This window comes from Equus caballus, chromosome 10 (assembly GCF_041296265.1).
Source record: "Equus caballus isolate H_3958 breed thoroughbred chromosome 10, TB-T2T, whole genome shotgun sequence".
Lineage (NCBI taxonomy): Eukaryota > Metazoa > Chordata > Mammalia > Perissodactyla > Equidae > Equus > Equus caballus.
In genome coordinates, this window is record NC_091693.1 from 22327242 (window position 1) to 22341180 (window position 13939).

Sequence of the window (13939 nt, forward strand, 5' to 3'; positions counted from 1 at the left end):
AGCTGGTGGTGTTGGCCATGGCACAGAAACCTCCCTGCTCAGCTCGAAGACAATGAATATATTATTGATTATATTATTAGAATCAATAATAATCAACTATTATCAAGAGCAACTTAGACCAGAAAGTCTAAGGATCTCTGTTTGGCATCTATTGTTTGAGCAGCAGATTCCGTATATTCTCAAGGGATAAGGAGAGGCTTCTGATTATATTCTTATTTACATTTACTCCTGACCAGGGAAGTATGCCTGGCCAAAGGAAGTGAATCCTGGGTCGTGAACTCCTTCTGGTAGGTCCATTCTAGCTCGATGATGTAGATCCAGGGGGGTTGATCCATGAAGTGTATTATTATTATTATTATTTGTGTGTGTGTGTGTAAAGTTAGGGGCACAGTTAGATAATCTAAGAGGCATTTCCCATCAATGTACCAGCTACCTAGGCATTCATAGGCCCAAGGAGAATTATAATCACCACAAACAGAAGCTAAACCTGTCAGGGCATGAACCATTTCCATTAATTGTTATTGAGTCCATTTGCAGGGATAGGTGCATTTACCCTTTCAAGCTAAGGGTCAGTTAGATTTTCTGTATACAGAGAGAAAATAACCTAGCTTGAACTAAAGAGTTGTTCTATATATCTTGCAAAGATGGGTCCTGCTTGTGAGAACTCTTTGTCGAGGGGGGCAGATCTGGCCTAGATAATCATGACAATGTGGGGGTGCAAATGTACTAAGATTTATGTAGGTAATTGTGTCTAATTGGACAAGTACAGTTATAATTGGAGGAAAGTAACAAGGCACTTCATATGCCAGTCATAAAAGCTGAACTCGGTAAGTGACTTCTAAGGGGGGTAGATCTTGTTTGCAGTGACATTGGGAACAGAAGAGAAATTGATCACAGGGAACACTGAGTTCTCTCCATCGTGGATAGATTGGAATCTTTGATGATAAATCCATTGTCTGGAAAATTACTTCCCATAGCAATGACATGGGAGATACTGAGGAGTGTGTTACCTTTCTAGGTCACTGAGAGAGTAAAGGAAAGAAAGAAAAGAAGAAAGGGTTTAATGTTTAATAAAAGTATGAAGTGTGGATCTGATTTCTTAGGTGGATGCAGTCTATCTTAATGTCAGCTACTTGTCCCCCTTGTCAGTTTGATTCAGAGGACTCCAGAATCCATACAGGACCAGATAACAAATGGAGCCTTCTTTAACTGTGAGATTTGTACCCCAGGCTTAATGCCTTCTAATTTCACAGCAGTATCAGGGTCATGAGCACTTTCCAACAGGGTTTGAGAGCTGTCTTCCTCTGATGACGTGTCCAGAATATCCAGTCACTAGACTCCAGGCTTTGTCCAATAGAATCCTTTAAACTGGGATCCAGGCATGCTACTTTAACTTGTTGATCATAGGCCTTAGCATAACCTCTTAAAGGGTTAGAGTAGCTGTTCATACTAGCATGGGATAACACTGGGTCAGCAGAAAGTTGTATACCAATGAACATTGTTCTGCCAGTGATTATCTCATGTGGAGTGAACTTACATTTCCCGTACTCTCAATCAGCAAGACCAAAGGCAAGATCTTAGGCCAAGCAAGTCCAGACGTATCAGCAAGTTTAAAGAGTTTAACTTTTAGGATCCCATTAGTTCTTTCAACCTTGCCTGATAATGGAGGGTAATAGTGGCCTTGATAATTCCAAGAAGTTTGCAAAGTTTTTTTTTTTTTTTTTTTTTTTTTACGGGTCAAATAGTTTGTCCAGTGATGTGAGTGCCCCAAGCACTGGAGACTGTGGAAGGTATACTCCAAGTGGGAAACATGTTTTCCAGCAACTTCTTTGCTACTGTGCAGGCATCAACTTTGTGGCAAGGGAAGGGTTCAACTCATCCTGAAAGCATACATACAATAACAAGAACGTATTGTAAGCCATACCAGGTGGCAGTTGAATGAAGTCCAGCTGCAGGTACTCAAAGGGTCCAGAGGGAGGAGGTCTGAAGCCTTTCTGGAAAAAAATTGTTATCCCAGGATTATGGACCTGACAGTTCAGATATTAGGGGTAAACTGCTGTTACAGTTTTATGGATGTCTCCCTTCCAATGTCTATGAATAATTTGGGGCATCTTAAATGCACGATATGGGGTGAAAGAACGTAAAATATATATTAAAAAAATGGGCATTCCCGGGAGTGGAGTAGAACCAAGAGGCCATTTGTGTTTCCCATAGCCCTGATTGTTCCTTTACTTTACAACCATTTTTTGTCCATCTAATTTATCTGATTCAGGATCAGTGTTGACACATTGCAAGGGCATCAGGATGGTGCAAGTCTGTCAACAGGGAGTTATTTTTCATAAAGCAGAATGGAATTTATCCACATGTGCCAAAATCTTTATAGATTCTGGTGCCACTGCCCTTGCATGAAACTCAGGCGGGAGATTTTCCTGATAATCAGATTTAATCCTTTTAGTGTGAGCCTCAATTTTGATGATTGCAATTTCAGAAGATAAGAGAATAGCATTAAGAAGACCGTTTAGTTGTTGTCCCTTTTTGATTGAGGTCTCAGAGGACATAAGAAAACCCATTTGTTTACATAACATCCTGAATTGTGGACAACCCCAAAGGCATACCAGCTGTCAGTATTAGTATCAACAGATTGTCCTTCTAATAACCGGCATATTCTGTAAGGGCATGGATCTCTGCCTGTTCTAAGTTGAAGTCTCCATTGGAAGCAAAATATATTAGCTATTTGAGTTGAAAAAGAACAATTCTACCTAATAGATGGACTTGGTCTATATTGCATAGCAAATAGTAAAGCTTTTAAGTAAAGGTCTCAGAGTCATTTGTCCTGGTTGAGCTAGAAATTCTCTCTGAATTTTTTTTTTTAAAGATTTTATTTTTCCTTTTTCTCCCCAAAGCCCCCCAGTACATAGTTGTATATTCTTCGTTGTGGGTCCTAGTTGTGGCATGTAGGACGCTGCCTCAGCGTGGTTTGATGAGCAGTGCCATGTCCGCGCCCAGGATTCGAACCAACGAAACACTGGGCCGCCTGCAGCGGAGCGCGCGAACTTAACCACTGGGCCACGGGGCCAGCCCCCCTCTCTGAATTTTATTAGATAACCCCACAATGGAAACTTCTCTTTCACTCTGAGATATTTGTTGTCTTATGAGAGTGGGGCTTAAAGGAAGTATAATTCTAGTATCCACTAGAATTAGGCCAACTTCCTTGTTAATTTTAATTTTAGTTTCCCCTGGGCTGATAAAGGCATTTCCTGGTAGGACTTTCCTCGAGAACCTCTCAGAGAACAGTTAACTCTGAGAGGGGCCTATATGGGGGCTTTCCCTTGGGGGCATTCAAATTTATGTTGAAAAATTTGCATAAGACCTTTGAGGGGAAGCTACTGTCCAGTGTCCCACTTGATTACAATTCGAACTTTGATTTCTGGGTCAGTTTATTTGATATTGCACCCCTAGGAGTTTGCAACGGGAAAGGCCCAGGTATTAACTAAGGTCTCTGGACTTAAGAGTTGTTCTAGGTGTAAGGCCAACAGCTTGGCAGATATCTGTCTGTCGTCTTGCTCCCGAGTTTATTCAAAGTGCTCAACTACAGTCACAAGTTCTTTGAGGCTGATGAGTTTCCATTCTATTTTCTGACTTTTTATCCATCCACTAATCTCAAAAGATAGTCCAGGGGACTGACCTCATGTCCTAGGGTAGGGTTGAGTTTCCCATGCTCCACTTTTGTGGCCCAGGTTCATCTCCTGGGAGCATAGCTACCCAATTGTCAGTGGCCATGCTGCAGCAGAAACCCACGTGGAAAATAGAGGTGGATTGGCATGGATGTTAGCTGAGGGTGTGTATTCCTCAGTATAAAAAAGAAGGCAGTACAAATAGGGCAGCTAGGGCAGGTTGGGTGACCTTATTTATTGTATGAAACCTGTAATGCCATAGAAAGAGGGCTTCAAAAGGGACTTTGAAGTCTGCCACAGGTTCATCTGGGTTTTTCTTTTTGCATGTTTTAATAATAGACAAATCAGTGTGGGCAGGGAAGACTCTAGATATTGCTTGTAAAATTTCAATTGCTATTTTGCATCCCTTCATGGTGTAATAGGAGAACAATGTATTGAAGATTGAGGATCTTGAATACCATCCTTGTGATTTTTCCACTTTGCTTCATGCATCTATTTTTGAGCTTCACAAGGTCCTACCAACATGCACACAGCTGGTAAAGATCAGGCAGCCTGGGTTCAAGGACCCTGGTAATTACCCTAAACTGTTAAAAAAATACTCTTTTGGTCTTTCCCTGGGTTTAGAAAACTCTTTAACTATTGCCCTTAGTTTGGTCTTTGACCATGGGGTGAAAAACACCTGAAAGGGTCACTCTCAAACCTCAAGTAATTTTATTGTAAAAGATAACTGATTAATAGTCTCTTCAAAGTGGAAAGGCAGTTTGGACAGAGGAGCAGTAAATGTGAGTGCTCACAGTGAAGAAGGATGGAAGGAATAGTAGGGGTCACATCAGTCCTTCTGTCTTTCATTTTTGGTACCCCTTGTGCCTTTAATTTTTCATGACCCTTTTGTAATGAGTCTTTTAATGAAGCTATTTTGGAATCTTTCAGCCTTTGGAATCTTCTGCATAACAGTTAAAATAGGTATAGTTGTCCCATTTTATTTGTTTAATTCAGGACCCCTTGTTTTCGAGTATACTTCATAAATAAACAATCTTGTCTGATGGGAACATTCCCCATAATGACCCTTGTAATTCTAGGTTGCTTTTAGTAAGATTTTCCCATTTGCCTAGATCTCCACAGCTTCCAGGACTGTAAATCTTACGTATAAAATAAGCAGATGTGCAAGAATGTGGCACATTCACTGTTTGGAAATTAAAGATTTCATCCCTTTTAGCTAGTCTTTGAGTCTCTTGGAGCCAGATTAATAGCTAAGAGTAACATATTGTAAGGCTAGAGATTGTGTGGTGTTTTACAGTGTACCCCATGGCAGGGAAGTTTTCTTGAGGTTGAGGGGTGACCTAGTGTCAATCTAACCCTTTCTATGACCATCTTATCATAATACAGAAGTCTTTGAATTAGATGGTGTGCACTCTAATAGCTTTTGAGTGCCTGACTGGTGCCCACCAATTTTTGAGTCTTTATGGCTTCCAAGATCCCCATTAGTTTCCACTAGCCTTATCTGTACAAAACAAGACAAACAAACATATGCACCTTAACACACCAAGATTAACCAAGAAATGTTACTGCAGACTGGCCTAGAAAAATACCAGTGCACACCACCAGCAATTCTCGACCTGAAACTGGGGACTGGGGAAAAGGACTGAAGCTAGCAGACCACAAAAATGAGGACTGCGGACTTGACTAGGATTCCAAACAAAAGGGAATTATGGACCAGGAAGCCAATTAGTTCAAGAACTTGGTTCAAAGAGGTGGAGCTCAGAACTGAGAGGGACTTACCCATAGCCCTCATAAAGGGCAAAAGGTAGACCTCGAAAATGGTTTGCAGGTACCAAACCTGCATTTTCAGTTGTCCTCGAATGCCATCAGAAGTTCTCTGCAGATAAGTAGCTGCCACCAAATCTGTTAAATAACAAAAATTCAATCGAGCAAATTTCAAAGATCTTATTGGCTTTATTAAGTGATTCATGAATCAGACATCATCCTTTCTAGTAAGTAGAGAGGAACTCCAAGGAACTGTACAAAATTTAAGGGTTTTACAGACAGAAAGGGGAAGGGATAAGCAAAGCGCAGATTATCTCATCTCTCCTTAGGGGATGGAAAGGGTCCATGTTGGCAGATAACCTCCTTGGTGATGACAAGAAAATTCCAGACTCACTGGTTAAGATTCCATTCCTGAGAAGGGTTGATAATGCAATTAGGTTAGGTATTAGGTCTTGGTTTTGTGGTGAGGGCTTCACACAAGTGACAGCATTTTGGGTCTGTTGTTTCTTTCTAACATCCCAGATCTGAGCTGCATCCAGATTCTGCAGTAAATGGCCCTCTATGTCTTTGGGGTTGAAAACCCCAACAGCGTATCATCCTCACAAAATTAACTGTCCACTTGGAGAATCCACATCTCTAAGCCTGCTTCTTATCAGTGCTGGCATCCTGAGGCCAATAACTGCTGCAGAGAATGCAAAAAGCCACCTTATCCAGCAATTAAAAGAAAGCACACGCACAGAGTCAGTCCCACCCTACCCTGCCTACCTCAAGTGGCCCATCCCATGGTAGATCTGTACAGATTTTGTCTGCAGATGTACCCCCACTTGGAATATGCTTTTACAACTGCAAACTCTGCATCAAGTCATGGGGTCCTCAGACATTTGCTAATAGAAGCCCCCTCACTCCCTACACAGATCACTCATACATGTTCCTTTTCCTTCCCCACCAAATTGGGAATTGCCAGGAACTAACAATATTTGTGTTGAGATGTGATGGTAGTATCTAGGGCTCATATTTACTGTGCTGCTTCTCTTTTTTAGTGCTATTAGAAGAGAGGTCTGGAGAGAGCAGATGCAGCACTACCAGTTCCATGTTAAAAAAGAGAATTCATGACCCCGCTGTAAATCTGTGGAATCATCCCTTCTTAGTCTGCCATGTCTCAAAGAATTTGCTTCAACAGGATACACAGGATTCATAGCTCATTACAATTTGAGAAGTAATATTTAAATAAATGGTCCTCAATAATGGTTTCCCATTTAGGATCACCTCTGGAGTGTCAAGAAACACCATGACTTGTGCTCTCTCATCTCCACAACATCAATTCTGCCAGCTGATAAGCCTTCAGGAGTCCTTTCTGAGAGTGGACCCCAACCTCTTGCCCATGGACATGTAAGGAGGCTACTCCGCATGGGTTTTGTAGGAGTTCTTGGTCCAGTCACATCTCCAATGCAGTAGCAGGATTTGGCATGTTTTTAGGACAGAAATGTCCCTATAGACCAGAGAGGAGAAACTCACCTTATGGCCTTCAGATCAGAGCTGTTTGTCCTTGAATCCCTCCTGTGACAGAGGACAGGGAAGGGCAGCCTTCTCTGCATTTTGAGGTCCTTTGTCTTACGAAGGTGGCAAGGGAAGGTGTATTTCTTCTCTAGGGCTTCCATGAAAAGGACAATGAACTGAAGGGCTTAAACAAAAGATATTTATTGTCTCACAATTCTGAAGGCCTGAAAGTCCAAGATCAAGACGACAGCAGGGCCATGTTTTCCCTCAAGGTCCTAGGGGATAATCTGTTCTGGACCACTGTCCCCGCTTTTACTTCCTTGGCTTGTGGCAACATAACTCCAGTCTTCACCAGGCATTCTCCCTGTAGGCATGTCTATCTCTAAGTTTCTTTTCTTTGTTTTTTTTATAAGTACACCAGTCATTAGGATTAGGTGCACACCCTAATCCAGTATGATCTCATCTTAGCAAATTATATCTGCAATGACTCTATTTCCAAGTAAGGACACATTCTGAGATACTTGGGGTTAAGGCTTCAACACATTAATTTTCAAAGAGCACAATGTAATCTTTAACAGAAGGAGTATGTTGATGCCCTAAAAAAGGCACATTCGAAAAATGTGGTTTTTTAGATAACAAAAAAGAGCCCTAGAGAAGAGAAAAGAAGAGAAGGGAAATGTCTTTTCAGGCAAATATTGACTCCCAGGTCATATGCTGTGTCTTTTCTTCCTCCTGAAATACCTCGATTTTATAACTTGGAAAGCTTTCCTTCTCTATCTCTGAGATATTGAGCCAAGAACAGAATATGTTAGTTGTGTGTGGGTAGGTTTGTGTGTGTATAGTACAATTTTAGATACAATCTCTGATATATTCTCAAACTGCATAGGAAGTAAGATGTATCTCAGTGATGAAAATTGTTACATCTGAAGATCAAAATAGTATTGGTTATGGGTAATTCATGAAGACTTTGACTTCATTTTGTCATTGAAATATTTTACTCTTAAATTTGTTTCCATGTATATCATTTTAATTCAACCAACATAACAAATTGCCACAATTTTAGCAGATTAACACAACACTTATTTTATTTTCTCATGTTTTTTTATTGGAAATCTGGTGAACTTGGCTGAGCATCCTGATTAAGGTGTCACAAGCCTTAATCAGCCAGCCTGGGCTCTATGCTCAAAATTCTGAGGAAGAATCCACTTCCAGGATCTTAAATTCTTGGCAGAATTCATTTCCTTCTTATAGTTTCCTCCTGCACCTATCTATATCCTGTCTTCAAGCCCAGGAATACCATGTTAAATCCCTCTCATGTTTCAAATCTCTGATCACCTCTTGTGTCCCATCTCTCTGCCTTCCCTTTCTGCATGGGAGACTCTTGTAATATGTTGGGTCCACCAGATAATTGAGGGAAACATGCTTATTTTAATTTGAACTGATTAGTAACCTTAATTTGAACTGCGTAATTCCTTTACAGTGAATGAATCCTAAGATTTAGGTTACATCACCCACAGTGCTGGAGATTTGCCTATAAGTATTATACCAGACCAGTAAATTGGTTGCAATAAAACACTATTATTTTTAAACTATCAACATGTCTAAAAAAGTATCTCCACAGATTATGCCTTGTGATGGTTTCTTATATGATGGAAGCAAAGGAGAATATGTCTTTACATTTTTTAGCTATTTTATTGTGTGTTATTTTTCATGGTAGAACTTAAAGTAGAAGCATGTAAGAGCACATAAATGTTAGTCAATGTGTTATATTTTACAAATACCACAATAAAGAAAGATATTTTCATTATGTCTGTCTTGGGACATGAAAATTCTAGTGGCAATAAACTTTTTGAATCTGTAAGCTGGCTTTTTGAGGGGATGATTTTGGCACCTTTTCCCACCCGGAACACTGGATACTAGTAAACAGCCTCTCCTGTTAGACCTGCTATTTGATCCTTTACACGGTACCACAAAAGGAGAGAACTTACTGTTGAGTGTTTTTCATCCCAAATTTTAGATGCTCTTCTCTACTCTAGATTGAACTTAAAGAGTATTCAGGAACATATTATATGAGCAAGAGTTTTTCCCATGAACAGAAATTAGAAACCATAGGAAATGAAAAGAGTTATTGAAGAGATACCAGGAATCCCATATTCATTACAGCATTATTTACAATTGCCAAGATATGGAAACAACCTAAGTGTCTGTCAATGGATGAATGCATAAATAAGATGTGATATCCATGAGCAATGAAATACTATTAAGTCATGAGAAAGAAAGAAATTCTGCCATTTGCAACAACATGGATGGACCTTGAGGGCACTATGCTACATGTGACAAGTCAGAGAGAGAAAGAATAATACTGTATTTTCTAATTTACATGTGTAATCTGAAAGAGCCTAACGCATCAAATCATAAAGCAAAATGGTGCTTACCAGAGGCAGGGGGTTGGGGAAATAAGAGAGAAGTTGTTTAAGGGTACAAACTTGCAGCTAGCAGATGAACAGATCCTGGAGATCTAATGCACAGGATGGTGAATATAGACTACAATGTTTTATTGTAGTCATCAAACTTCTTAAGAGTCTACATCTCAATTACTCCAAACACATAAAGAAGTGATAATTAGTGTTGTCATAAAGGTGCTATCGCTACAATGCTAGTCATATGACCATATATAAATGTATCAAATCAACATGATAGACATCTTGAATGTACACAATGCTATATGTCAAATATATTTCAATAAAAAAAGAAAGCACACATGACTCCTCTGGTTTGATCATAAGTGAAGGAGTAGATAAATGAGGGAATCAATTAGTAGCCTCCATTCTCCCCTCAACAACCTACATCATGCATAGACTCACCCATCCTCTCACTCTACCTCTGTGCCCCCATCTACACCTTCATCTGTCCACCTGTGACCTTTAGACATCCAATAGAACTCCACTCACATTCTGACCTCCATTGAACACTTTTGCCTTCAGTATTGCTCTCTCTACCTTCAGCTTGAGACCATTTTCACCTCCAACCCTCTGTGACCAGTATTCTAGGGATCTCAGTCTAACTCTCCTCAGGCTTTGTCACCTCTGCCAAGTCTGTTCTGCCTGGCTTTCTTTCTCTTGTCTTCTATCCACACCCAGTTCCAATATCTCATGCCATGCCCTGTGACTTCTAGGATCTTGGACTCTCATTCATCCCAGTCCTGAACTCATAGGCATCATAATGGCCCCAGGAACGCAATCCACACCCAGTACCCATTTAAACTAACCCTATAATTACTGACACTTGCCCACTGTCATTTCCAGCTGCCTCATTGTCCTCCGCCCATTTTGCCTTCAAGTCCATGCCCACAGTTTTCCCTAGTGCCACCTCCTTTCCCCACACTCTGCTCAAATTGGGCTGTTATCACCTAACAAGATCTGCTACCCCATCTGAATTCACTTTTCCCCAAACCATGTTGTTGAAATGCACCCACCTCTGGCCTTTCCTCACTTTTGCCATTAATTTCCCTTCCCCATTAGCCCTTTTTTCCCTTGATACTATCCCCCCTTCATCTCCTCAGATCCCAATATCCCCTCACCTTCACTTCCTTGCACACTTTGCCCACTTGCACTTTCATCTCCATCACTGCAACATAATACTTCACCAATATTAAAAACCATTGCCTTTTCTCTTTCTATTCACTGTCTTCCCCTGTACTCTCTATAACTCCAAGCCTCTAGGCTGTCTGTACCCCCATACAATCCTTATGTCTCCTTTGTACTGTGGCCTACTCCACTCTATCACATACACACTGTCACTCGCCTAAACAGTCCAAGTTTCCTAGCATGTGTCTTGACATAAGGTGAAAATGCTCACAGCACATTTTAAGTGCTGTGCATTGTAATAAATATTGTCCTTGTGATTGTTGCAGGGTCATAAAAACTATAGAGGGTAGCAAGACCCCCCTATTCAGGCATTCAGAGGTCTGGAAATACAACTATTCTTCCATATAAAATAATGTAATTGAGATAAACACATTCTTGGTGACTGTTAATTTATGAAAGCGTATAATCGTGAGTTTATGTGAGTGTATGTATTTATAAGTATTTTCTTATATGAGTATAAATTATGTGTTCAATGTGTGCATTATTGTTTGTGCGTGTGCAATTAAAATTATGAGAGCATGTGAGTGACAGTATATGTGTCTAAGGATGTGAATGTGTGACTGTAAGTTTGAATGTATGAGGAAATGTGCATGCATGTGCATTTTTGCTTCTGTGTGTAAATAAGTTTGTGTGTTTGTGTAAGACAGATTGTCCACTATTATGGCTCTGCCAACTGACTTGACAAGTGTTGATGATAGCATTGTGAACTTGCATCAAAGAGATGATTTATGTGTAGGAAAACTGAAAAAATTAACTTCAACTTATAATTTATAATTATATTTTTATGACCAATCAAAAATATATTTCTTAAATTAAAAAACAATCATAGTTCCTTCCTGAAAAGTTTGTGAAAAAAAGGATAGAGGACTGTGTTGACCATTTGATGTTCTTGAATAAAGGAAGTTGCATTGGCTTATCTGATAGTTACAAGCTTGGTGGAATCTCCCTGTTAAACCTTCTGATTCTGGTGCTTTCTTTCTGAAGGACTGTTTTAAAATATTCTCTATAGTGTGCTTCTGCTTCCGATCATTGGTGAGGGTCAATATTAGTAGAGTTTCCTAACAGTTTACACATTCATTGATATTCAGTTGTGCAAATGAGTGCAATGAAATCTAAATGAAATTATTGGCATCATGTTCTTCTTGTGACTTTTATGTTTTTTAAAACATTTATCAGATATTTTGACTTGTTCAATTTCTTTGCTCAAAACTCAATTTATGATGCACCTCAGCTGTGTGAATTATAAAAGAACTCACTTTTAACTAGAACTTCTGGGTGAAGTAGAATACCCACTGAGATGTACATTCCCGCCACCAGTCCATCATGTGTCAGACCTAAGTATTTCCTGCCCTACTCCATATGCGATGCTGTCTGCCTCCAGGGTTCATGGAAAGTAAGTCCATGCCTCCCACAAACACTCTAATAGTCTCTTAAGGGATGCTAGCTAGAAACTTGTAGTTCTTGGTAATTTGCAACTGGGAAAAAAGTTTTGAAAAAAATATTCTCAGCTCCCAAGCTTGTTACTGCCAATGATGCTACAAATGAAGTGATAATTGCAGCTCTGAGGAGAGGTGAGGTCACAGAGTCACAAACTCATATCTCAGGGTCTGGCTACCTCTGTCACACATGCACTGACTGCTTTGACCTTCATGCTAAGCCCACCATCCAGGCAGCAGTTAAAAAGTGGGTGGGTTTTCTATATGTTCATCTGAGAGTTAGAATCTGTAAGAGAAGGAGTTGTGTCAGGAGTCTGGGTAAGTGAACATATTGGGAAAAAGGGAATCCTTTGTATATGAACATGGTCCAATGCCAAAGCCATATATGAAGGTGGAATAAATCTTGAAGATGAGCTGAGATATAAAGAAAGATTTGTTCCTAGATCTTCCATCAATCCAGGATGGCTCCTAATGTAAAGTAATCCTCACTGACAGTGATTATTGTGGTTTAATCCAAGTAATATAAAATTTGATATTTATGTGCTTAAAGACTATAGTTCAGGAGTCAATCTGCTGTTCAGTTTACCTTATAAGAATCATAGATGTAATTTTCAGGTTTCCAGAGGTTCACCCAGGGTACCTCAAGTTTTGTAATAAAGAGCAGGATCAACCTATAGGAATCATTGGGTCCTGTGCAGAAACAATGTGTCTTATAGCTGGAGTAGAAGTGTTTTCTCTGTCTCTGGGTCTATGAAATGCTTAATAATTTCACGATAGTGTCTCTATTGATTATACAGAGACTTTTCCCACTTAAAGTGAGGGAAGCAGCCTTTAATAAAAATATAACGTAATAAGTTCAGAAAACATTTGCAGGCTCAAATCTATCTTTTGATATTTCTGATGCTTTTAAATATTATAACACTATATATTATAACATCCAAAAATGTTGTTTGTACAATACACAAGATTTTTTGCCTTAGCATTGCATGATTGCATGTTGCGTGTGTATCTTGCATTTTAATATTTTCACAAATCTTGCATTACTGCTTATACTTTCATTTAACTTAGGTATTAATAAGTGGGCATATATATGATCTGAAATTAGTAATAATTTGTTTCTACCATACACTGCTTATCAGGCATCAGTGTTTCTGTCTCATACTTCCTGTGACTCAGAGCATTGTACTTTTGTTCCTGAGTTAAAAGCAAATGAACCTTTCTGTTGCCATCTGAATGTCGAGACGTTCTTGCATTCATTATGCTCAATTTGTACTGGGACAGGATCCTGCAGATTTATACTGCAACTAGGGCATCTGCATTTTATTAAGATCTCTAAAGCTTTAGTTAAAGTTTATATGTGCCTCTAAAATGTCTTCATAAGTAAGTGGAAACTTGTCATTAACAAATTTTAAATAAAATGTCTCCAATCTAAATTGAAATGATACACTGCAAAAATAAAGCTCAATTAATATCTGGTTTATTTGAAGAACAAAACTAAGTATTATTTTAGTGTATTATAGATTAACTATACCATCATAATTACCAGGTTAAAATCCCCACTGTGCTCCCAACCAGTGTGCGAATTTAGAGGAAGCACTTAACCTCTCTGTGCCTATGTTGTCCTCATCTTTATAAAGAATGTAATAGTGCCTGCCTCATGAATTTGTGAGGAATAAAGAAATTACTGCGTCTGTGACCTTCGTGGCAGTAATTCATACGTTGCAAGTGTTCTTTAATGGTTATACTTTCAATTCTTGGAAGCCTCTAAAGGACCAAAAGATCTTTAAAGTAATTATTTCGAATTAGGACCTGTTGAGACTATTGGATTTCAATTGACACGATATGTGTTATCCACACCTCCTATTCCCCTGCAGGATCCTCTAGCTTGGAAAATAAATATCAGTCACTGAGAACTGACAGG

At 39.4% G+C, this 13939-nt stretch overlaps 1 long non-coding RNA gene across 1 annotated transcript; it reads right to left on the reverse strand.

Moving 5' to 3' along the window:
- Positions 1-5607: 5607 nt before the first annotated feature.
- LOC138915960 (uncharacterized) lies at positions 5608-7119 on the reverse strand. The gene is made up of 2 exons (XR_011422512.1): positions 6954-7119; positions 5608-5849 (listed from the first exon to the last, which is right to left on the reverse strand). It is a non-coding gene; the product is annotated as an uncharacterized lncRNA (long non-coding RNA).
- Between the last annotated feature and the right edge of the window lie 6820 nt (positions 7120-13939).